Source organism: Macaca thibetana, chromosome 3, assembly GCF_024542745.1.
Source record: "Macaca thibetana thibetana isolate TM-01 chromosome 3, ASM2454274v1, whole genome shotgun sequence".
NCBI lineage: Eukaryota > Metazoa > Chordata > Mammalia > Primates > Cercopithecidae > Macaca > Macaca thibetana.
Window position 1 is genome coordinate 147,277,249 of NC_065580.1, and position 22,431 is coordinate 147,299,679.

Consider the following 22,431-nt stretch of genomic DNA (forward strand, 5'->3'; position numbering starts at 1 on the left):
GAGCCAAGGGCCTCCTTCCCCTCTGCAGGGCAGGCTGGGCAGGTATAATCAGGATAAGCTCCCCATGAGACTAGGGACCCAGGCCCAGTGCCAGCCCAGGTGAAGGTCTCTTCCTTCTGCCCCAGAGACAACTCACGAGCAGCTCCCCTGGCTGCCCCAGAGCCCCCGACAGGGGCCGTGGCTTCTGACTCTTCGGACTCAGCTGTTCTGAGGGAACCTGCTTCTGCCTGCCCCCGCGGCTGCACTCAAGCCTGTGCTGTGTGCGCCGAGGCCAGCTGAGTATTGGACAGGACCTGGGCTGAGGCTGCCCAGCTCACAGGGAAGCAGGAGCCGAGGGACCAAGAAGAAAACGTCCCCCAACTGGCTGACAGTCGCCCTCCTCGACCCCAGATGCCACTAAGAACAACACGAAGTTCTGGCGCGCAGGGAGGGAAGTCCATGTTGACTTGGAGGCAGGTCTGCAGCAGGAAGGCTGGGCACACCCTCCATTGGCTACTCACTAACTCCCCTGCTGGCAGAACCCTTCAGTGCACAAGCAGAGGAGAAACGAAGGCGCGGAACAGAGCAGGTGGCCCCCACGGGCTGGGAGGGGCGGGGAGAGGAAAGGCTGCAAGGTTCCCAGCAAAAGAGAAGACGCTACTCCAGGAGCCCCGGGAGGTGCAAGGGAACCCTGTTTAGTAACGCTGCATGTGCAACATATAACACACAGTTCATGTGCACAGACGCGTGCGAACATCTATGATGTAAGCGAGGAGGGCTGTGCAGAGCAACTGTTAAAGGCTGAACCGTGTCCCCCCAAATTGAGATACGAACCTAATGGCCATGTGACTGTATTTGGAAATAGGACCTTTAAGGAAGGAAGTCAAGTCTGAGGAAGGTCATAAGGGTGGGGGGTGGGTGCTCATCCAGCAGGGCACAGAGCTCTCCCAGTGCACGAGGAAGGCCACACAGGAATACAAGCGGTGGCCGTCCACAAGCCAGGAGAGTCCTCCCCAGGAGCCAACTCCGGTGCCGCTTGATCTCAGATTTCAGCCTCCTGAACTGTGTGAGTACACATCTGCGGTCTCAGTCCCTCGCTGTGGGCCCCTGTGTCTGCAGCTCCAGCCAGACCAGCAGAGCGGCGGACACGGCCAGGTCTTATTTTGGTGAAACTAGCCCCTCGGCTCCACAGATCTCTGTAACGTGCGTATGTGGGAAGACGGGAGGGGCACGGCAGCCCACCTAGGAAGCAAGGTCTCCACAACCATGCTTCATGTTAAACCAGCTCCTCCTCTGGAGGCTAAGGGCCTCATGCGGTCAGCTACAGCCCAAGGTCCGGAGCCCCCCTGTCTGGTCCAACACCAGGTGCTCTGTCCCTCTTCTCCTTCGCACAGGTGGTCACCCTGCCGGACGCTGCCCCTTTCCCCACTGTTCTCACCCACCGAGGCCAGGCCCTGCCACAATAAAAGGACCCTGGTTGGGGCTTGACGGAGTCACCGGCCTTTCAGAGACACATGCTGAAATATTTGAATGACAGGAGCTAAATTGATTACGATGCCTTGGATTTGCTTCAAAATAATCCAGGAAGGGGGAAGGGGGTGGGACGGGCTCACAGGGACTTCTCAATGCTGTTTTCCGTATCTTTATATATATATGCTCAAAACTTTCCATGGCAAAAAGTGAAAATAAACACAAATAGAAACCAAACCAAAAAGCTAAAAGATGACAACTCATTCTAACCAGGCCGAGGTGACCTCCTCTCAAAACCCAGGCTCTGGAAGGACGTCTCGCTCCGACCCCCAGAAGGTGACGTCCTTGGCCCCAGAGCCTCTGCCGAGGCTGCCCGGTCTTTACCCCTCTGCCCAAGGCCACACGCGCAGGATGTCAACAGTATTTGTGGAATTAGCGAGGCAGCATGTGAAGGTGGTTCCATCTCCAGGCCCCTGCCAGGTCCTCCTCCCACTGGGTCTTAACTCCCCGAGGGGTCACAATGCTTCAACACGTGAGGGGCCATGTGCCTCTCCACCCAGGAAAGTGTGCACAAGCACACGCCATGCTGCCTGTATAATTTTGGGAATGACAGGGGTCTACGAAGCCCACCCAAGTTCCTGGCATACGGACCCCTGCCCTGAGCTCGGGGTGGAACCCCGATGCTGCTGCTCCTCCTCACATGTGGATCTGGGACGTCATGCTGGGCAACTGAGACCAGTTTTGCCTTCATGTTGTAAACAACTAGAAAAATGGACAAAATACACGCAGTAACTGTTCACAGACACTGGACCGTGATCTGAGGACAGAGAAACAAATGAGATGAACCTCTGAGCACCCCTTGCTCTGCCCAGTGGTCTCTTCCAGGCTTGGCACTGGGGGGTGCAGCTCAAGCTCAGCATGGTGGTCCCGCTGAGAGGAAGGGAGGATCTGTGGAGGGCAGAGCTGGGCACAGAAGGCTTCTGGCAACCTGGAGAAAGGTCTCGCTGAGCTGCTGAGTAACACGCTCTACGCACACAGCATGCAACTCCACAAGGCTGAGCCAAGCACACCAGGGAGCTGCCAGGGAACAACTCCAAAGGTCATACAGGCCCGGGACAGGCATGTGCCGACCAGCCAGAGCAGGTGTTCTTGCTGAGCACCCAGGGCATCTGCTACGAACCTCAGAAGGGTCATGTCTTAGTAGCAGCGTTCAACTAGCCTGGAATAAAAGCAAATCCATACAAGCCCCAAGAGAGTGTGAAAACGGTTCTTGAAAGGATCAAGCTGACCCCAAAATAACTTAACTGCTTGCCAGAAAAAGCTGAATACTCTTCAAAGAAAAAACGAGGAAATTTGCACACTTTCATATACTCGACAACATAATATTAACAATGCCCATCACACAATCAAAAATTACTAAGCATGCAAAAAAAGGAAAATGTGGTCTACAGCTAGGAGAAAACTCGGCCAATAGAATTAAGTCCAGAAACGATGAAATCAGCAGACAAGGACTTTACAACAGCAATTATAAATACAGCTGCAGAATTTACAGGAAAACATGAACACAATGAAGGGGATGGCTGCTAGCCCCCAGGATGGCCTTGAGCGACCCTGCTTCCTGGCAGTCACACCCTGGTGCTGTCTCCTCCCACATTATACCAAGGTTGGCCTACATGATCAATAGAAAACGGCAGAGCCAGGCATGGTGGTGTGCACCTGTAGTCCCAGCTACTCAGGAGGATCACTTGAGCCCAGGAGTTCAAGGTTGCGGTGAGCTATGACAGTGCTGCTGCACTCCAGCCTGAGTGACAGTGCAAGACTATCTCAAAAAAAAAAAAAAAGGCAGATGTGATAGTATATCAATTCCAAGATTACATTATAAAAGATGCTGTAGATTCCATCTTAGGCTGGCTCTGTCTGTCTCTTTCTAACTCATTCAGCACTCACTCTGGGGAAAGCCAGCTGCCATGTTGTGAGGATGCTCAAGCAGACCTACAGAGAGGTCCATATGGAGAGGAAGTGAAGTCTCCTGCCAAGGGCGACCTAAATGAATTTGGGCAGAACATCTGGCCCCTGTCAATCCTTCAGCTTTGCAACCCAGGACAAAAGCCCCTAACTGCACCCTCTGACGAGAGCCTGAGCCAAAACCATCCAGCTAAAAACTGCTCTGGGTTCCTGAATTTCAAAAACTTCATGAGATAACAAACGCCTGTTTTAGGGTGTTAACTTCTGGAGAAATTTGTTATGTAGCAACAGACTACTAAAATGAAGGAGAAACCAAAGATACCAATAAAAAAAAAATAACCAAATGGACCTTTTAGACATGAAAAACAAACGAAATTTTAAAACTCCACTGCACAAAATCAATGGCAGATTAGACTCTCCAGGATAAAAGGTCAGTAAACTTAAAGACAGGAACAGAAACTATCCAAATGAAAGCACAGAAAAAAGATTGAGAGCCAAAAAACAAAAAGTACAAAGCTTTAGTAATTAGGATAATATTAGTGACTTAAAATATGTAAAACTGGAGTACTAGAAAAAGGGGAGGGGAACAGAAAAAATACTTAAAGAAACAATGGCCAAAATTTCCCAAATCTGATTAACTGTAAATCCACAAATCCAAGGAGCTCAATGAACCGTAAGCAGGATAAATACAAAGAAAATCAGCTGGGGAGTGTGGTGCATATTATATACAAAGGACAAAGATAAGACTACTAGCAGACTTCTTGTCAGAAGCCACGCAAGCCAGAAAACGAAACATTCATAAGACGCTTAAAAAAAAAAGACTGTCAACACAGAATTCTATATCCAGTGAAAATATCCTTTAAAGATGACGATGAAATAAAGACATTTTTGGACAAAGAAAAGCCGAGAAAATTTGTTGGTAGCAGGACTACAATATAAGAAATGTTAAGGAAGTGCTTCCTGAAAAATAAAAAAAAAAATGCCAGATGGAAATCTGGATCAACAGAAAGGAAGGAAGAGTGCCAGAAGCAGTAAATACGTGAATACAGTTCATGTATTTAAATACGTGAATACACTTCAACAAGCATTTTTGAATCATTTTAACTTAGAAGATAATGTACTCTCTAAAGTGAAAAAATAATTTCACAAAAAAAAAATTTGTGCAAAAATTACACAAAAAGAAAAAATGGAAAAATACTTTAAAAATACTATATGTTAACTAGTGTAAGATTATTTGAAAATAGACTGTGACATTAATCATGCATATTGTAAACTTAGAGCTGGGGTCATCAAACTCCAACCCATGGGCCAATTCTGGCCCACTGCCTGCTTTTGTAATAAAGTTTTACTGGCACACATCCGAGCTCATTATGTAACATGTACAATTGCTTCTGTGCTATAACAGCAGAGGTGTGACACAGACAGTATGGCTCCCAAAGCCTAACATATTTGATATCTGTTTCTTTACAGGAAAGGTTTATTGACCCTTGCCCTAGAGCAATAACTAAACCAAAATGGGAGAAAACCAAAGAGGTATGATTAATATGCCAATGGTGGAGAAAACATGGAATACCAAAAAACAGCCCAAAGAAGGCAAGAAAAATGAAAAAAAAAAAAAAAACAGAATATACAAGACAAAAAGAAATGACAAGATGGCAGATTTAAACTTAACATCATAAAAATTATATTAAATATAAATGGCATAGATTATCAGGCCGGGTTAAAAAAGCAAGATTCAATTATATGTTATCTTCAAAAAATTCATTTAAAATATAAAGACACAAGTAGATTAAAAGATTAGAAATAGATATGATAGGTATATATAAATATTAAAATTGTAAGAAAGCAGGAGTGGCTATATTAATATTATTCAAGTCAGACTTCAGAACAAGAATATTTCAGGGATGAAGACAGACACTGCATAATTATAATTACAATTGCAAGTGACCAAGAAGATACAACAATCTTAACTGTGTATGTACCCCAAAATAGGGATTAAAAATATAGGAAGCAAAACGTGATAGATCTGAAAGGAGAGAGATAAAAAAAATTAATAAAACTTAGAGTGATGAAGAAAAAAGAGATAATATGTATTGCCAAAATCAGAAATGGAAGAAGGGATGGCACTACAGATGCTACGGGTAATACAGGATAATAATGAATTATTATCAATGATTTTATGCCAATAAATTGGACAGTATACACAAAATGAGCAAAAACTCATGAGGATAAAAATGATCAAAACTGACTCAAAAAAAATCTGAGTAGTCCCATATCTATTAAATAAATTAAATTCATAATTTAAAAAGCTTTCTACAAAGAAAATGCCAAGCCCAGATGACCTCACTAGTGAATTCTATCAGATATTTAGGGAAGAAATATCTCACACAAATTCCTCCAGAAAAAAGAGGAGGAAACCCTACCCAATTCATTTTTGAGGCTAGCATCATCCTGATACCAAGGCAAACAAACACATTACAAGAAAAACTAAACCACAGATGAATATTGCACAAGATCATAGATGCAAAAATTCTCACTAAAAATTAGGAAATTGAATCTAGCAATCATATAAAAAGGGACCCAGTGGGGTTTATCCTAGGAATGCAAGGTTGGTTTAACATTTTAAAAAATCAACCAGTATTATACTTACAATATCAACAGAATAAGAAAGTTCATATGATCATCTCAATAGACATTAAAAAAACTGACAAAATTTGACTCTTAGCAACTAGAACAAAAGGAAACTTTCTCAACCTGGTAAATGATATCTATGAAAAACCCATATTTAACAGCATACTAATGTCAAAATACTGAATGCTTTCTCATTAGCATCAGAAACAAGGTGAAAATGTCCCCTCACCATTTTTATTCAGCATTGTACTGAAATTCCTAGCCAGTACTGAAGGGCAAGATAAGGAAATATAAGGCATAAAAGTTGAAAAGGAAGACACAAAACTCTAACTTTACGCACATGATACAATGTCTATGTTGAAAATCCTAAAGAAACTACAGGCCGGGCGCGGTGGCTCACGCCTGTAATCCCAGCACTTTGGGAGGCCGAGGCGGGTGGATCACAAGGTCAGGAGATCGAGACCACGGTGAAACCCCGTCTCTACTAAAAATACAAAAAATTAGCCGGGCGCGGTTGTGGGCGCCTGTAGTCCCAGCTACTCGGGAGGCTGAGGCAGGAGAATGGCGTGAACCCGGGAGGCGGAGCTTGCAGTGAGCCGAGATCGCGCCACTGCACTCCAGCCTGGGCGACAGAGCGAGACTCTGTCTCAAAAAAAAAAAAAAAAAAAAAAAAAAAGAAACTACAAAATATTTCTAGAACTAATAAGTAAATTCGGCAAGGTTACAGAATATGAGATCAATATATAAAAGTCAATTATTTCTATATATTAGGAATGAAACACTGGAAAATAAAAATTTTAAAGCACATTTACAAAAGCATGAAAACATGAACTAGTTAAAGCTAAGTATTTTAAAAATACACATAACCTGTATATTGGAAAATAAAAAACATTGCTGAGAGAAGGTAAAGACCTATATAAATAGAGAAATATACCATTTTCATGCATTGGAACACAATATCGTTAGAATGTCAGTTCTTCCCGGCCAGGCACAGTGGCTCATGCCTGTATTAGAGGTGATTGGATTGCCTGAGATCAGGAATTTCGAGACCAGCCTCACCAACATGGTGAAACCCCGTCTCTACTAAAAATACAAAAATTAGCTGGGTATGGTGGCAGGTGCCTGTAATCCTAGCTACTTGGGAGGCTGAGGCAGGAGAATCGCTTGCACCCCAGAGGCAGAGCTTGCAGTGAGCCAAGATCACATCATTGCACTCCAGCCTGGGCAAGAAGAGTGAGACTTCGTCTCCAAAAAAAAAAAAAGAATGCCAATTCTTCCCAAATTGATCTACAGATTGAATATAATCCAAATCAAAATTCCAGTAGGCTTTTTTGTAGAAGTTGACAGGCGAATTCCAAAATTTATGTGGATCTAGAATAGCTATAATTTTGAAAAAGAACAAAATTGGAGGACTTATGTTACTTGACTTTGAGACTTACTATAAAGCTGCAGTATTCAAGATAGTAGCACAAGATCACCTGAATGGAACAGAGTTCAGAAACAGAACCACACATAAGGCAAACTGATTTTCAACAAAAGTACCAAGGTAATTCAATCAGGAAGGGATAGTCCTTTAAACAAGAGTTGCTGGAATAGGCCAACTAGGACTCGCCACAACTCCTACAGGAGTGATAGGTGAGAGCCACATACACCTTCTGTATCCCCACAGTGGTCCTAATCAGCAGCCCTCAAACCTGGGCTGATGACATTCATGTTTCCTGGGAGCCTGCCAACACCCGGGTTCCTGGATCCTACCTGCGGTGACCCAGGCTGGGCAGATGGGGCCACAGGCAGCTTTGGGAAGCCCTGCACCAGGTCATGACGTCTCTGCAGGGCCCCCAGAAGCCGAGGCTGTCCTGGTTAGGGGAGCTGGGGAACTGCTTGGACCTCCCCGCAAAGCCCAAACTTGAGGAAAGATGGAGCCTTGGGAGGAAGGGAGGCCAGTAGACACAGTGATGACAAAGGGCCATGGCCAGGCTGCCCCAAAATCCTCCCCTCCTTGAGCAGGAGCTCCTGGCCTTTCCCTGCTCACTACAAACAGACTTCCTGCAGTCACAGCGGGCCCTCAATCTGGCAAACCCGCATGCGTCCCATCTCGGGGGCTCCACACCAAACCCCAGAAGGATGCTCACATCCAATCTTCACTGTCATTTCCAAAGCAAGAGGAAGCACAGTGTGGTCAGCAGAAAGCACCCGGCAACTGAGGGCAGGCGAGCTGCAGGGAGTCCTGGTCACTCACAGGACTCTGTGGAGGCAGGGATCTCACTGCTGATGGGGAGCCTGGGATCCAGAGAACAGATGGAACTGAGAGACGGGTGAGCTGGGAACAGCCCCATCTTCCTCCCTGCTCCCCGGCCAGGCCACAGCAGCCCCATGGTTCAGCTCAGGAGTGGAGCCTGGAGCCTGGAGCCTGGAGCCTGGAGCCTGGAGGGGAGTCTGGAGCCTGGAGCCTGGAGGGGAGCCTGGAGCCTGGAGCCTGGAGGGGAGTCTGGGCTGCAGAGCTGAGCTGACAGAGGGCTCTCCAGGTGGGATGCCTAGTTCTTGGCTCAGACCCCGTCTAACTGCAGAATCTTAGGCAAACCAGGACCCTGGTGTGCTGATCTCCGTAAGACGGAGACAGGAACTGTTCCGCCATATACATGGGGTTTCGCTAAGATTATGAGCCATGACCAAGTCCTCCCAGCTCTGTGGTCTCAGAATCATACCAGATGAGCCAAGTCTCATTTGCTGAAGTCTTATACGGCTGAAATAGATGCAAAACAACTCAAATATGGGTTTAAATGGTCACGCACTTGAATTAACCCATTTATGCCTAGTGTTCCGTTATTGGAACATTAAGCTTGTGGGAGTTATTTATATCCTGCTGTTCAAGGTCATCGCCAAGGTCTGATTTTTCACAAAAAAATTTGCAACCTCCAGCATAAATGGGTTAATAATTTATCCAATTAATTTCATCCAAACTAATAATCAATCTACGAAGAACCTAAAGAAGTAGCCAGAGAAAGATTTGTGTTGACAGATGATTGCTAAGATACTTTGTTACACAGCGAAAGATAAATCAACAGGTGAGTAAATACAAAGAGGAGCAGGCTAAACACCCTACAACAAGGAAATATTTTAAGTAAATTATGGCACAACCACGAAATAGCACATTATGCAACCATTAAATACCATCATCAAGGAAATATTTAATTGAGCATAAAATGCTCATGATACAGTATCAAAGGAACAGAGCAGGAAACAAAACGATCTGTCACAGCCCTGATTTCACCAGGAAACAGACATGGAGATGTGGGGGTGTAGAGGTGGCGGGAAGGCAGCAGACACAGCCCGAGGCCCGTGGTGCCCCCACCCCGACTCCGGGTGATACATGACGAGCCACTGGCATCTTCTCCTACATACTTCATTAAGCCATGAGGAATTCTCTATGCGGATATGAAGAATACTCTGATTTTGGTCAGCAGTCCTGTGTGGCCGGTGCCAGGGTAGAAGGTGATCTAAGCCACAGGCTTGCCCATGTCCTCGGGCCCCACAACTGGCGACCTCCCCTGCGCGATCTCTAAGGGACTGAGAATCACTCCGAGCCTCTACCTGCTTGAACCTGGCGGTGGGCAGACACCGTTCACCATGCACACTCATCAGCAAGGTCTGTGGCTGGGGCCAGGGCACGAGATGAGGAGGGGCAGCCTTGGGAGGGCAGAGCTCACCTTACTGCAAGTACCCCACCCTGCCTGGATGCCCACGCCCCGGGATGCCTCAGGAGGTGAGTGTGCCGGGCAGAGGGCACCTGGGAGATGCCAGCACATGTGAACATAGCTGCTTGGACATCCTGAACCACAGCTGAAGCAATGAGATGGGACGTGAAGTCAGCATGTGTTGAAAGCAATTCCACTCTCAATTCAGGGAACCCAGAGAGGCAAATTCAAATTAAACTGTCTGTGTAGACCTCACTGCTCCAGTGCGAGATGGGAAGGCTCTGGAAGAGCCTGTGAATGGCTTTGCTTGCCTGTCAGGGAGCGGGGGAAGGGGTGAGGGGCAGGCTGGCTGTGTTTTTGACGTTGCTCTGGCTGGAACCTCCCAGGGACTGCTGGGGTGGCCTTGTCAGTTAACCACTTCCTGGCAGCGCCACCCATGGCCACAGGGTCCTGCTCACGGCCCTTCCTCAGCCAGGCCTGGAGCGTGAGCACCTCTGAGGATGCCACACACCTGCGCAGCGAGCAGGAAGGCTGCCGGGTGGGCATGACATGGGTTCTGGCCACTGCCCTGCCAGCCCTGCCACGGGCCCGCTGCATGGCCCCTGGGATCCCTTCCCATTGCTGGGGTTCACACCCAGGCCTGCCCTCCATCACCAGGGCAGCCATGACTCTGATCCCAGGTCAGTGCTGAGGTAAGAAGACACTGGCAGTTTTGCTCCTTTAGAAATCTATGTAGAGAACTGAAGTCTTGAGAAACACCAAACCTCCTGTCACAAACGACCCCATGAATCAGCTCCTTAACACCAAAACTCATGTCACAAACAGCCCCAGGTACCCAAACCACCAAACTGTGAATCACAAATGTCCACCCCCCCCCCCCCCCCCCCCCCCATGAGCCTCTTAACACCGGAATCCTGATTCACAAATGATCCCTGGTATGTGGGAGCTCCTTAACGCCAAACTGTGAATCACAAATGGCCTGGGTATGAGCTTCCTTTTCAGAGGCAGCAGTCTTTTCTGAATGCCTGGGGCCATGAGTCATGGGGAGGGCTGCCCACGCCAGCAGGATGCCCATTTCCATGGGAATCAGCCCAGCTCCCCACTGGCTGCTGCCTGAAGGCCAAGCTCCAGTGTCCTGGAGACCCTCACTCTGACTTCAACTTCAGCTTCAGCACCAGGGGACGGACAGCTCCCTGACCTCTGATATCTCTAACCTCCTCAGGCACAATCCACACAAAACACTTCTGCCTTGCCCAGGGCAGCAGAGAGGGTGCTGTGGCCTGGGTCATGAGGCCCAAGGCCTGATTTCATGGAGGTCGAGGCAGAGGGTGCGGGTCCAGGCTCAGACGGCAGTCTGCGTGCCCCAGGCCATATTAAAAGGAAGCCACCAGGTGTCTCCATTACCCAGACAGCTTCAAACCAGATACCAACTCCCAGCTCTGAGTTCCAGGACTCAACCGGAGGCAAGAGCCTTGAGTGAAGCTGAATCTGACCTGCAGGCAGGCCCTGACACATGGTTAGGCCGGGGAGCCTCCTGGATACCCGGGCTAGGAGAACCACGTGCAGCAGAAGGAAGCCTGGAGGAGGAGACGCAGGCCCCGTGCTGCACAGCGCAAAGCCAGCCAGGGACTCCCCTGCATCTGACTGCTCGATCCTCACAACCACACCAGGGCGAGCAGCTCATTCGAGAGCATGTGGCCAACAGGAGGCAGCACTGGGACTGAAAGCCAAGGTTGGCCCCTGGGCCAGTCTCCACTTGGGGCAGGGCCAGTAGCCAGGAGGGAGGCAGCTGAGGCATGCATGGTGTTTGGTGGCACAGCCCTGCTCGCAGCTGCCCTGGCCGAAGAGACATGGCCACCCACCCTCACACCTGGGCGCCCAAGAGCACGTCCCTGGCCACCCACCCATGGAACCCTGGTCATCCACCGGTACACCCCTAGCCACCCACCCACATGTCCGGGCACCCACCAGCTCCCCTGCCTCTGGCTTGGGAAGCCTCCAGCTGAGTCCCAGGCCTCGATGCTCTCAAGGAGCAACGTTGTGACAGGGGCCTAGCTGGGATTCCCCACTGCGTGGAGGCCCTGAGACCGTCCTGCTGACCTTCCCTTGGCCCGAACTCCCATTGCATCTTCCTGCTTCTCAGCCCAATCACTGCCGAACTTCATTTCCATTCCAAAATGTCACCAGGCCTAAGAGACGACCGAGAGTGGCCTGGTGAGACAGCCTGAGAGGGGCTGGGCAGCAGGGGAGTTGTCTGGAGTGGGTGGAGGAGGACCCCTGGTCTGATGTGGGAGGACTGTGTGGAGCAGACAACACCTGCAACCTGGGGCCCCCAGCCCAGGCCTCCTGTCTGGTGTTCCACAGGTCAGAGCCCTGGGGGCAGCCTAAGCCACAGCAGGGAGGGCACAGCACCCTCAGACACAGGCGGGGCAGGCCGTGGGGCAAGGGGGCAGCGGGCAATCTGCAGTGTGGAGCAGCTGCTCTGGGACAGTGTGGTGGAGTGCACCCCTCATGTCACCCTCTGGGAACAGGCAGAGGTCATCTCAGCTTTAGAATTGGGGATCACTGTGCATGAAATTACCTGTATTGGTCAAAACCCATATATGTGCATGGTGAGCACACCTCAACAACCTGAGTACTTAGTCATCACTACTGGACCCAAGGCAGGGGCCCAGGAGCAGAGGCCACGTGGTGGAGTCACAGCAGGACGGGGGAAGAGAAAGGACCTCACCGCTCCAGCTTCAGAGATGGCTCCAGGTCCCTGCACGGACGTCCCCACACACAAACACTACTTTCAAGGAACGAGTCTCAGGAACCACTCCCTGCCCAGAGCTCCACGAAGGGCTGCCTCTCACGTGCCCTCTGCCCACACCACAGTATCCCTCTCTCAGGTCCTTTGTTCTCAGTCTATCCCCAAAAACCTGTGTCCCAGCTCTGCCTGGAGAAAGATGGAGAGGGCTTAATGAGGGCTTTGAAGCTCAAACGCACAGCAGTGAGCATCAGGTGGAGGCCAGTAAACTGAGACAGGAGAGAAGTCCAGGGGTCTGGGCTGCAGGGGTGTGGGGGCCACAGGGGTGCGGTCGGGAGGGCAAATTCCAGGTCAGTGTGTGATATGCGGAGCTGTCCCACCATGGGCCACTGCAGCTCCTGCTTCCTAAGCGGCCCTGCAGGGTACAGGCTCCCGAATGCCCGGCCTTCAACCCCCTAATTCTATCCACCGATGGCTAAGAGCTGTTGCCATGACAACCCCAAGGTGCCCACTCACCTGACCCCCCCGCAGCTCTGGCTGCTGCTCTGTGCAGCGGGGGCAGATCCCCGAGGGTTCGGCAGCCCAGCACCCAGAGCCTCTCCCTGTCTCGGCCCTTCCAGTCCTGTCTCTCTCCCTCCAGCCTGGCTCCTGGATTGGGTGGGCCCACTCCTCAGCAGAGGAATGAGGAAGATGGAACAGGGCAGGCAGATACCCCAGCAGGAACCCCCGCCCGGCATCTCTAGCCCCAGACCTGGGGGCCACATGCCTGGCTTCCCATTCTATGCCCCCAGCAGCAGCAGTGCCTCCTCTTCCTCCATGAGGTCTTACTGCCTCCACCCCAGGATTGCCCCATCTGGGCCCTCACCAGCCCTCATCCCAGATCAGGGCAGCCTCATCCCAGTGACCTGCAGAGACCCGTGGGCATGTTTACCTTCCTGTCAGCCCAGGAGTGCTGTGAGGGCCAGGTTCACTTCTGGGCACCCGGCGGCAAGCTCTGGGCCTGGAACGGCATAGGGCTAGTCACTGTCTAAGAGGTTTGTCCTCTGGGGGTAAGTGCCCCTCCCGGAGCCTGGAGTCCTGAGTCCTGATCTGTGCAAGATCAGTGCACGGGAGATGGGGGGCTGCCAGATGTGCCTGCTTATTCACAAGCCTGTTTCAGAAGGAAAGAACAGGGCAGCTACCAAGGTCATGTCTACACCCACGGGCAGCAAAGCGGATGCTTCATCTGAGCGGGATAAATCCTGCGCAAATCTCAGCCTGTGTCAGCATGCCCCAGCTGGACAGCAGGTCCTCGATTCATGAGTCGACACCTCTGCACGGGCTCGGTGACAAGAATGGGCAGCTGAGTGGGAGAGCACGGTGGCACAGGTGGGAGAGGGCCCGCCTGGGGCTTGCACACCACACTGTGTCTGCAAACAGGCGTGTGGGCGTGTGCGGGTTCTTTGCTCTCAACACTTCCAGGGCAGCAGGGGTCAGCAGAACCCTGGGCCAGCCTGGTGGGAAGAAGGGTCTGGACCTGGGCCTGGGACCTGGGTGACCCTGGGTAGGCCCTGCTCTGCTGGTGCCAGCCATGGCCGGGCACACGGCACTGTGTGCAAACAGGCAGAGACCTGCTGCAGGGCTGGGGCAGCAGCTGAGGAGTGCACACAGGTCTGTGGCCCTGGTCCTGCACCCTTCCTGGCCCAGGCCAGCAGCTCCCTGGGGCCAGCTAGGGTGTGGAGCCAGACTCCAGAAGATGGTGCCGGGAGCTGTTTGTCTCACACAGTCCTGCCCCACAGGTCCCTGGTGAGAATGCTTCAGGGCTGTCAGTGACCGCATAGCAGAGGTGGGGAGGACGGGAAGGAGACGCCACATCTCTCTTTTCTAACATGGCAGGTTGCATACTGTGTGTCTTCACAGCCCTTGAAACACTCACTTGGGCTGGGGGGACTCTGGCTGGGCCCACACTGCCCAACTCAGTTTCTCTCCCTGCCCCTGGATCCAGATCACGGAAGCAGGTGTCACGTGGGATACCCGGGAGAGACAGAGGCCAACCATGAGCATGTGTGTGCACGTGTGCATGTATGTGGCTGCCTGTGCATGTGTGAGCATGTATGCATGTGAGTGGCTGTGCATGTGTGAGCATGCACATGTGTGGCTGCCTGTGCGTGTGTGTGAACATGCGTGCATGTGGGTGGCTGTGCATGTGTGTGTGCATGCATGTGTGTGGTGTGTGGCTGCCTGTGCATGTGTGTGAGCATGCATGTGTATGGGTGGCTGTGCATGTGTGGGCATGTGTGTGCAGATATGTGGTGCATAGCTGCCTGTACATACGTGTGTGAGCATGCATGCATGTGGGTGGCTGTGCATGCGTGGGCCTGTGTTTGTGTCCATGTGTCAGTGGTATTGTGCGTGAGGCCAGTGCGAGGTCCGGGCCTAGGACAGGAGAGGTTGACCTGCTCCTCCCACAACCACCCTGCAGTTCTCACTGATGAGCCCCGAAAGCTTCTGCAATGTGCTCGCTGCAGCTCCTTGTGGCCTGAAGTCGGCAGACAGTGGCTGCGATCCACTCAGGGCCACGTGGCAGGCATACAGGGTCCCCAGCGTGCCTGGCACTTGCAGACGTACTGGTCTAGGGCACTGTCACCATGACCCTCAGGCAAATGCAATGATCCAGGCCCACATAAAGAAAGACAAGGCTTGAGGAGGTGAAGCCATGTGTCCAGGTCCTGGGGCTGGCAGAGGCAGGTGACAACCACACCAAGGCAGCTCTGGCCTGGATCCCGTCCCTCCCACCCCCTGATGGGGGCTGACCAGCAGCGACACCGCCAAAGACCACCTCCATTCAGCAAACACTTGTGCAATGCTGCAGATGCTGGAGAGGCTGGGGGATGGCGTGGTTGGTGTGCCCAGAAAAGGTGGCATCCTCACGGCCACTCTCACCATTTTCCTGGCCTCTGTACTGCTAGGGTCCCTCAGGGGGACTCTGCCCGCTCTGGACCCCAGGCCAGGCTTAGCCCAGGGGCTCCACAGCAGCCCGGCCACACATCCCGAGCCTGGTCAGGGCCAAGCCTGGATGGGTGGTTCCGACAACACTCTCCCCAGGTGGAGTTGCCCCTGCACCATCTCTGATGTTCCCTGCAACGCAAGGAGACGCTTCACAGAAGTCACAGGCTCAGCCACGCAGCCTCCGCAGGCTCACCCAGTCAGGCCCTTGGAGCGACACGCATCTTCCCCCTGGGCTGACTCACACAGGGCCTGGGTCGTGTGCCCCCTGCAGGCTCCAGGTGCTGGCAGGACGCCTGCTGCTGTCAGCTGAGCCTGCCATGTTTGTGGCTCAGCCCTTCCTCACCTTCCGAGCCAGCACGGTGGCTCCACGTCCAGCTAATTCCTTCCCCTCACCCCACCCAGGCAGAGGCCCAGCCACCCACGAGACTCCAAAGCTCAGAGCTGGGGGGTCTGCTGCCACAGCTCGTCAGTGGCCACAGCAACAGCTGGGCTCTGCGCCCTAGGCTGGCGATGTCCTGAAGGCCGCCCATCCCCAGGGTTGTGAAGGCAGCTGGGAGGTGGAGCTGCCTCCACTCTCAAGACACACAGGACCCGGGCCTTCCTGGCCCCTCTCTATGGTAGGAATGGAGAATCGTCTCCTGGGAGGGGCACGTATCCCCGGGAGGGTCTCACCCCTGGACCACGTGCTCTGTCTGGTGTGGGTATGGTGGGCTCGGATCCCTGGGAGGGTCTCACCCCTGGACCACACACTCTGTCTGGTGTGGGTATGGTGGGCTCATATCCCCGGGAGGGTCTCGCCCCTGGACCACGTGCTGTGGTGTGGGTATGGTGGGCTTGGATCCCCGGGAGGGTCTCGCCCCTGGACCACGCACTCTGTCTGGTGTGGGTATGGTGGGCTCAGATCCCCGGGAGGGTCTTGCCCCTGGACCACACGCTGTGGTGTGGGTATGGTGGGCTCGGATCCCTGGGAGGGTCTCACCCCTGGACCACATACTCTGTCTGGTGTGGGTATGGTGGGCTCATATCCCCGGGAGGGTCTCGCCCCTGGACCACGTGCTGTGGTGTGGGTATGGTGGGCTTGGATCCCCGGGAGGGTCTCGCCCCTGGACCACGCACTCTGTCTGGTGTGGGTATGGTGGGCTCAGATCCCCGGGAGGGTCTTGCCCCTGGACCACGCGCTGTGGTGTGGGTATGGTGGGCTCGGATCCCTGGGAGGGTCTCGCCCCTGGACCACGCACTCTGTCTGGTGTGGGTATGGTGGGCTCAGATCCCCGGGAGGGTCTCGCCCCTGGACCACGTGCTGTGGTGTGGGTATGGTGGGCTCGGATCCCTGGGAGGGTCTCGCCCCTGGACCACGCACTCTGTCTGGTGTGGGTATGGTCGGCTCGGATCCCCGGGAGGGTCTCGCCCCTGGACCACACACTCTGTCTGGTGTGGATATGGTGGGCTCGGATCCCTGGGAGGGTCTCTCCCCTGGACCACGCGCTGTGGTGTGGGTATGGTGGGCTCGGATCCCTGGGAGGGTCTCACCCCTGGACCACACGCTCTGTCTGGTGTGGGTATGGTCGGCTCGGATCCCCGGGAGGGTCTCGCCCCTGGACCACGCACTCTGTCTGGTGTGGATATGGTGGGCTCGGATCCCTGGGAGGGTCTCGCCCCTGGACCACGCGCTGTGGTGTGGGTATGGTGGGCTCGGATCCCTGGGAGGGTCTCACCCCTGGACCACGCGCTCTGTCTGGTGTGGGTATGGTCGGCTCAGATCCCTGGGAGGGTCTCGCCCTTGGACCACGCACTCTGTCTGGTGTGGGTACAGTGGGCTCGGATCCCTGGGAGGGTCTCGCCCCTGGACCACGCACTGTGGTGTGGGTACTGTTGGTTTGTTCCTGACAAGTCTCATATTGAAATGGGATCCCCAGTGTTGGAGGTGTGGCCTACAGGGAGGAGGTGTCTGGGTCATGGGGTAACAGGCCTCACCCACAGCCTGGTACTGCCTTTGAGGGAACTAGTGAGGTCTCTTTGTTCCCATGAGAGCTGGTTAGCAGCCTGGCACCCCACCCCCTCGGCCTCCTGCCATGGGATCTCTGCCCACGTGGGCAGTTCCTCTTCCTCTCCTGCCATGAATGGACGCAGCCTGAGACCCTCACCAGATGTACACACACTTTTGAACTTTGCAGCCACCAGAATTGTCAGCCAAATACACTCCTTTTTTCTAGAAACCACCCAGCCTCAGATATTCCTTTACAGCAACGTAACGGGCAAAGACACCAGGCAAGCCTATCCCGCCAGTTTCCACGGAGGCCCAGCGCTGTGCTGGCCACTGCAGGTGTGTGGGGGACAGGAGGAGGGAGACACGAGGAAGGAGGGAACCCTGAAACACCGAGGCCACCTGTGCTGTTTTATCAGCTCGCCATCGCTCAGCACCTGAGAAGTAGGCTCACAGGCCCCACTTTGTACTTGGGGAGCTGAGACCAGAAGTCATTTCCCAGGGCCAACCTGCAGCCATAGAGGAGTCTGGACCCTGCCAGACGCCCACGTTCTCATTTTTCTTGGGGACGTGCACAGCCTTCCCGTCTGGGAGTTCTGCAGGCCATGCAACAGTGAGAATGTGGGACCCCGGCGGGATCAGACAGACACCAGCAGCGGGCTCTGTGCGGGACCCCGGCGGGATAAGCAGATGCCAGCAGCGGGCTCTGTGCGGGACCCCGGCGGGATAAGCAGATGCCAGCAGCAAGCCCTGTGCAGGACCCCGACAGGATAAGCAGATGGCAGCAGCGGGCCCTGTGCGGGACCCTGGCGGGATAAGCAGACGCCAGCAGCGGGCTCTGCACCACCTCCCCCCTACCCCGCCTTCTAACCTCCCCCAGCCGAGGTCTGGCAGGCACAGCAACGATGAGCAGGGGGAAAGAAGGGTGCACAGAAGCACCATCCCGGGCCGGCACAAAGATGAGGGGCGCGGGGCTATTTCTGCTTCCCAGGAAGGCTGCTGTACAAAAACATTTTTCTATAGCTGTACACCGTGCTTGTGCTCTAAGCTAAGCGTTACACAAAAACATTTTTTAAAGGCTGGGCACGGTGGCTCAGGCCTGTAATCCCAGTACTTTGGGAGGCCGAGGCAGGAGGATCACGAGGTCAGGAGATTGAGACCATCCTGGCCAACATGGTGAAACCTCGTCTCTACTAAAAGTACAAAAAAATTAGCTAGGTGTGGTGACACATGCCTGTAATCCCAGATACTCGGGGGGCTGAGGCAGGAGAATTGCTTGAACTCAGGAAGCAGAAGTTGCAGTGAGCCGAGATCATGCAACGGCACTCCAGCCTGGTGACAGAGCATGCTAGCCTCCATCTCTACATACATACATACATACATACAATTTAAAAGTTTGTAAACTCAAAAAGTTACAGCAAACTTTATTATTATTATTATTATTAGAGATGGGATCTCACTCTGTCACCCAGGCTAGAGCGCGGTGGTGCGATCATAGTTCACCGCAGCCTCTAACTCCTGGAGCTCAAGCAATTCCCGGCCTCGGCCTCTGAAGTAGCTGGGACTATCGGCAGGCGCCACCACGCCTGGCTAAGTTTTAAATATTTTGTAGACATGGGGTCTTGCTATGTTGCCAAGGCTGGTCTTGAACTCCTGGGCTCAAGAGATCCCCCCACTTCAGCCTCCCCAAATGCTAGGATTACAGGCATGGGCCACTGTGCCCAGCCATTCATTTATCATTGAAGAAAGAAAAACATTTTTAAGAATTGAGTGTAGCCTAAGTGGTACAGCGTTTATAAAGTCTCCAGTTGTGCACAGTAATGTCCGAGGCCTTCACACTCACTCACCACCATTCACCGGCTCGCCCAGAGCACCTGCCAGCCCTGTGAGCTCCGTTCACAGTGAGCGCCCGATGCAGGTGCACCACCTTCCACCCTTCATACGTCATGTCTACAGCACCTTTTCCATATTTAGACACGTGCAGACACGCAGATGCTTAGCACTGTGCCACGGCGGCCTACTGCATTCAGCACGGTCGTGAGCTGCACACTTTTTTTTTTTTTTTTTTTTTTTTTTTTTTTTTTGAGACGGAGTCTCACGCTGTTGCCCAGGCTGGAGTGCAGTGGCGCGATCTCGGCTCACTGCAAGCTCCGCCTCCCGGGTTCCCGCCATTCTCCTGCCTCAGCCTCCTGAGTAGCTGGGACTACAGGCGCCCGCCACCGCGCCCGGCTAATTTTTTGTATTTTTTAGTAGAGACGGGGTTTCACTGTGGTCTCGATCTCCTGACCTTGTGATCCGCCCGCCTCGGCCTCCCAAAGTGCTGGGATTACAGGCTTGAGCCACCGCGCCCGGCCAAGCTGCACACTTTTGCAGCTTGGCAGCAGCACGCTAGGCCGTACAGCCCAGGGGTACGAGAGGCCGTGCGGCCCAGGGGTGCAGGAGGCTGCACGGCCCAGGCTTGTGTAAGTCACTCTAGGAAGTTCCCGCAGAGACAACACTGCCCAACAGCACATTCCTCAGCGTGCATCCCTGTCATCCAGCGAAGTGAAACTGTATTAGACTTACACGTACACACACAGGTGAGTGCTGAGTATCCCCTACTGGAAATGCTTGGGACCAAGTGTCTGGGACCCCCGGTTTTTCCGGCTGTTAGAATATCTGTATTACGTGCCTACTGGCTGAGTAAGCATCTCATGCAAATATTCATCCCTAATCTGAAAATCTGGTATCGGAAACGCTCCATTAAGCATTTCCTTTGAGCGACAGATCCACAATCAAAAAGCTGTGGATTTTGGAACATTTCCAATTTCAGGTTTTCGAAGCGGGGAGGCTGGACCTGTGTGCCTTTCCCCCTCATCCATACAACACACCCGGCAGGTCGACATTGCCACAGACCTGCTGTGCTCAACGGTGAAGTCACACACGGTGGTGGTGCTGGGTTTGCACAGTTCTGCAATCTGTGCCATCCACGCCTCTGGCCCTGACGCCCACCCTGCAGGCCTCTGAGCCGGGGAAGGCCCCAGGCAGCAAGGAACGAGGAGCCTGCTGGAACCAGTGTGTCTCCCGGACCCCAGAAGTTCACGGTTTTGCCCCAAATTGCATTTGCTCTGTGCCCCTGGCCTGGTCAATCCACTTCTTACCGTCAATTTTCTCACTCTCATAACAGGAGGCTTCCTTCCCTGGGTCTTGAGAAGAGGGGAAAAGGGAGGTGAGGAGAATTCCATGAGAACCACTGGGAGGAGTGCAGCCAGGATGGAGGGACCAGGAGCTGAGCCTCCCTCCCTCCAGGCCCAGGCAGGGTATGGCCTTCCCAGAACGTTCTAGGGACTCTGGAATCTCTGTCTCCTCTCAGGAGGGAGAGGAGCAGAGGCAGCAGGTTCCCGCTGGTAAGAGCTGGAGCTGAGATTTGCCTGCCTTTCCTCCAAACGGCAGCCCGGGCAGGCAGCTCCCTCCACCCACGCGGCAACAAGAGGCTTGGTCCTGGCTGGGACGGGAAGCCCTATTCTCCTCGGCGAAGCGGCGGGGGACGGTGTGGCAAACCCTCAATTATCCCAGCACACATCTGTGGAACCCGCTCGACTGGAAACAGGCTTGGCTATTTCTAACTCCGTCTGCAGCCCCCTTTCTGCCTGAAGAATCATTTGGGGGAAAATCAGATAAAATGAATGACGTGGCCAGGAGGTTGGGGTTTGGCAGGATCTCTCAGGAACATAGGAGCCACGTATGCCCGCCCCCAGGTGGGGTAGGGTGGAGCAGGGGGGCCTATCTCCCTGCTCTCCCACACTGGCCTCTGCCCTCCGTGGCCCTATCTCAGGAGGGCAGCTCGGGGCAGACCATCCTGGGCAGCTTGGGGCAGACCCTTCTGGGTGCACCTCGTGATGCTCAGTGCCCTGGGGGTGCCTTTCTGAAGCCAGGAGGCCAGGGTCAGGGCCCCCAGGGAGCACCTAGAGCACGTTCCTCATGAGACGGGGAAACTGAGTCTCACGGGAGCGCAGTGGCCTCGCCAAGGCTGCACACCAGGGTCAGGAGCTGGCCAGGACAAGGTGACTCCAGAGTGTCTCTTCTCTCTCCTCTGGAGAGTGGAGACCGGGGCTACCCCTGCATGGCCCTGATGAGTCAGTGACCATCTGCAGGCAGAGATGCCCACATGAGCCCTGGCCCTACAGGTTGGCTGCTGTCTGTTCGCTGTTTATCTCTTCCCTTTTTCCCCCCTGAAACCTGTTTTTCTGTCTATCTGGCAGAGCCCTAGAGCGCCCTCTCCATAAGCCAGGCCCTGAGCTGGGGGCGTGGGGCAGCCGTGAACAGCACGAGTGCCTCTCCTGTCACCAAGCTTGGTGTCCTGGGTACAGAGGAGGCAGGAATGACAGGTGGATGGGGCAGGACCGACGCTGGTCTCGTGGTCAGAGCTCCTGCCAGAGGACTCGGCAGCTCTTGGCACCCAAGGGGGAGGATTTCTCAGGAGGCCGACGGCCTCGCCCAGTGAAGGGCAGCTCGGAGGACTCCGGAAGTAGTCTCACAGGGAGTCTTTGAAAGCTCGAGCGTTGCAGGTCGTCCAGAGGGTCTGCAGGGACCAGGATGCCGAGCGAGGGCCAGCAGAGCTATCCTGTGGCTCTGGGGATGGCAGGCAGGGTTGCAGGATCACAGCTCTGTGAGAAGCACGGGTGCACCGTGGGCTGGAGCTGAACCAGCCAACAGGGATCCTGGTGCAATATGACCGCTCTACAGGTGACACTTACGAGACTCGCCTCCTACAGCCTCTGAAGTGAGCCACAGTTACTTCCACTCAACAGGTGAGGAGACTGACACTCGGGGAGGTGAGGCTGTGTGCCCAGTGTCAGCCCTCATGAACATGCTCTAGAGGCCCAGATCCTTCCAGCAGGAGATCCCTCCACGTTAATCAGATGGGGCGCAGGAAGGTCTGGGAGGCCCCAGCCCTCCAAAGAGGGGAGGGGGCGAGAGGGGTGCTGGGC

The 22,431-nt window shown here is 53.6% G+C and overlaps 3 protein-coding genes across 19 annotated transcripts in view; 1 reads left to right on the plus strand and 2 right to left on the minus strand.

Moving 5' to 3' along the window:
• The window catches only part of NUDT1 (nudix hydrolase 1), a 1,171,653-nt gene that overhangs the window by 784,019 nt on the left and 365,203 nt on the right, over positions 1-22,431 (plus strand). The gene's annotated exons all lie outside the window — the stretch shown is intronic.
• PSMG3 (proteasome assembly chaperone 3) overlaps positions 1-22,431 on the minus strand; it is a 585,180-nt gene that overhangs the window by 326,773 nt on the left and 235,976 nt on the right. The gene's annotated exons all lie outside the window — the stretch shown is intronic.
• MAD1L1 (mitotic arrest deficient 1 like 1) overlaps positions 1-22,431 on the minus strand; it is a 423,851-nt gene that overhangs the window by 59,517 nt on the left and 341,903 nt on the right. The window lies entirely within an intron of this gene.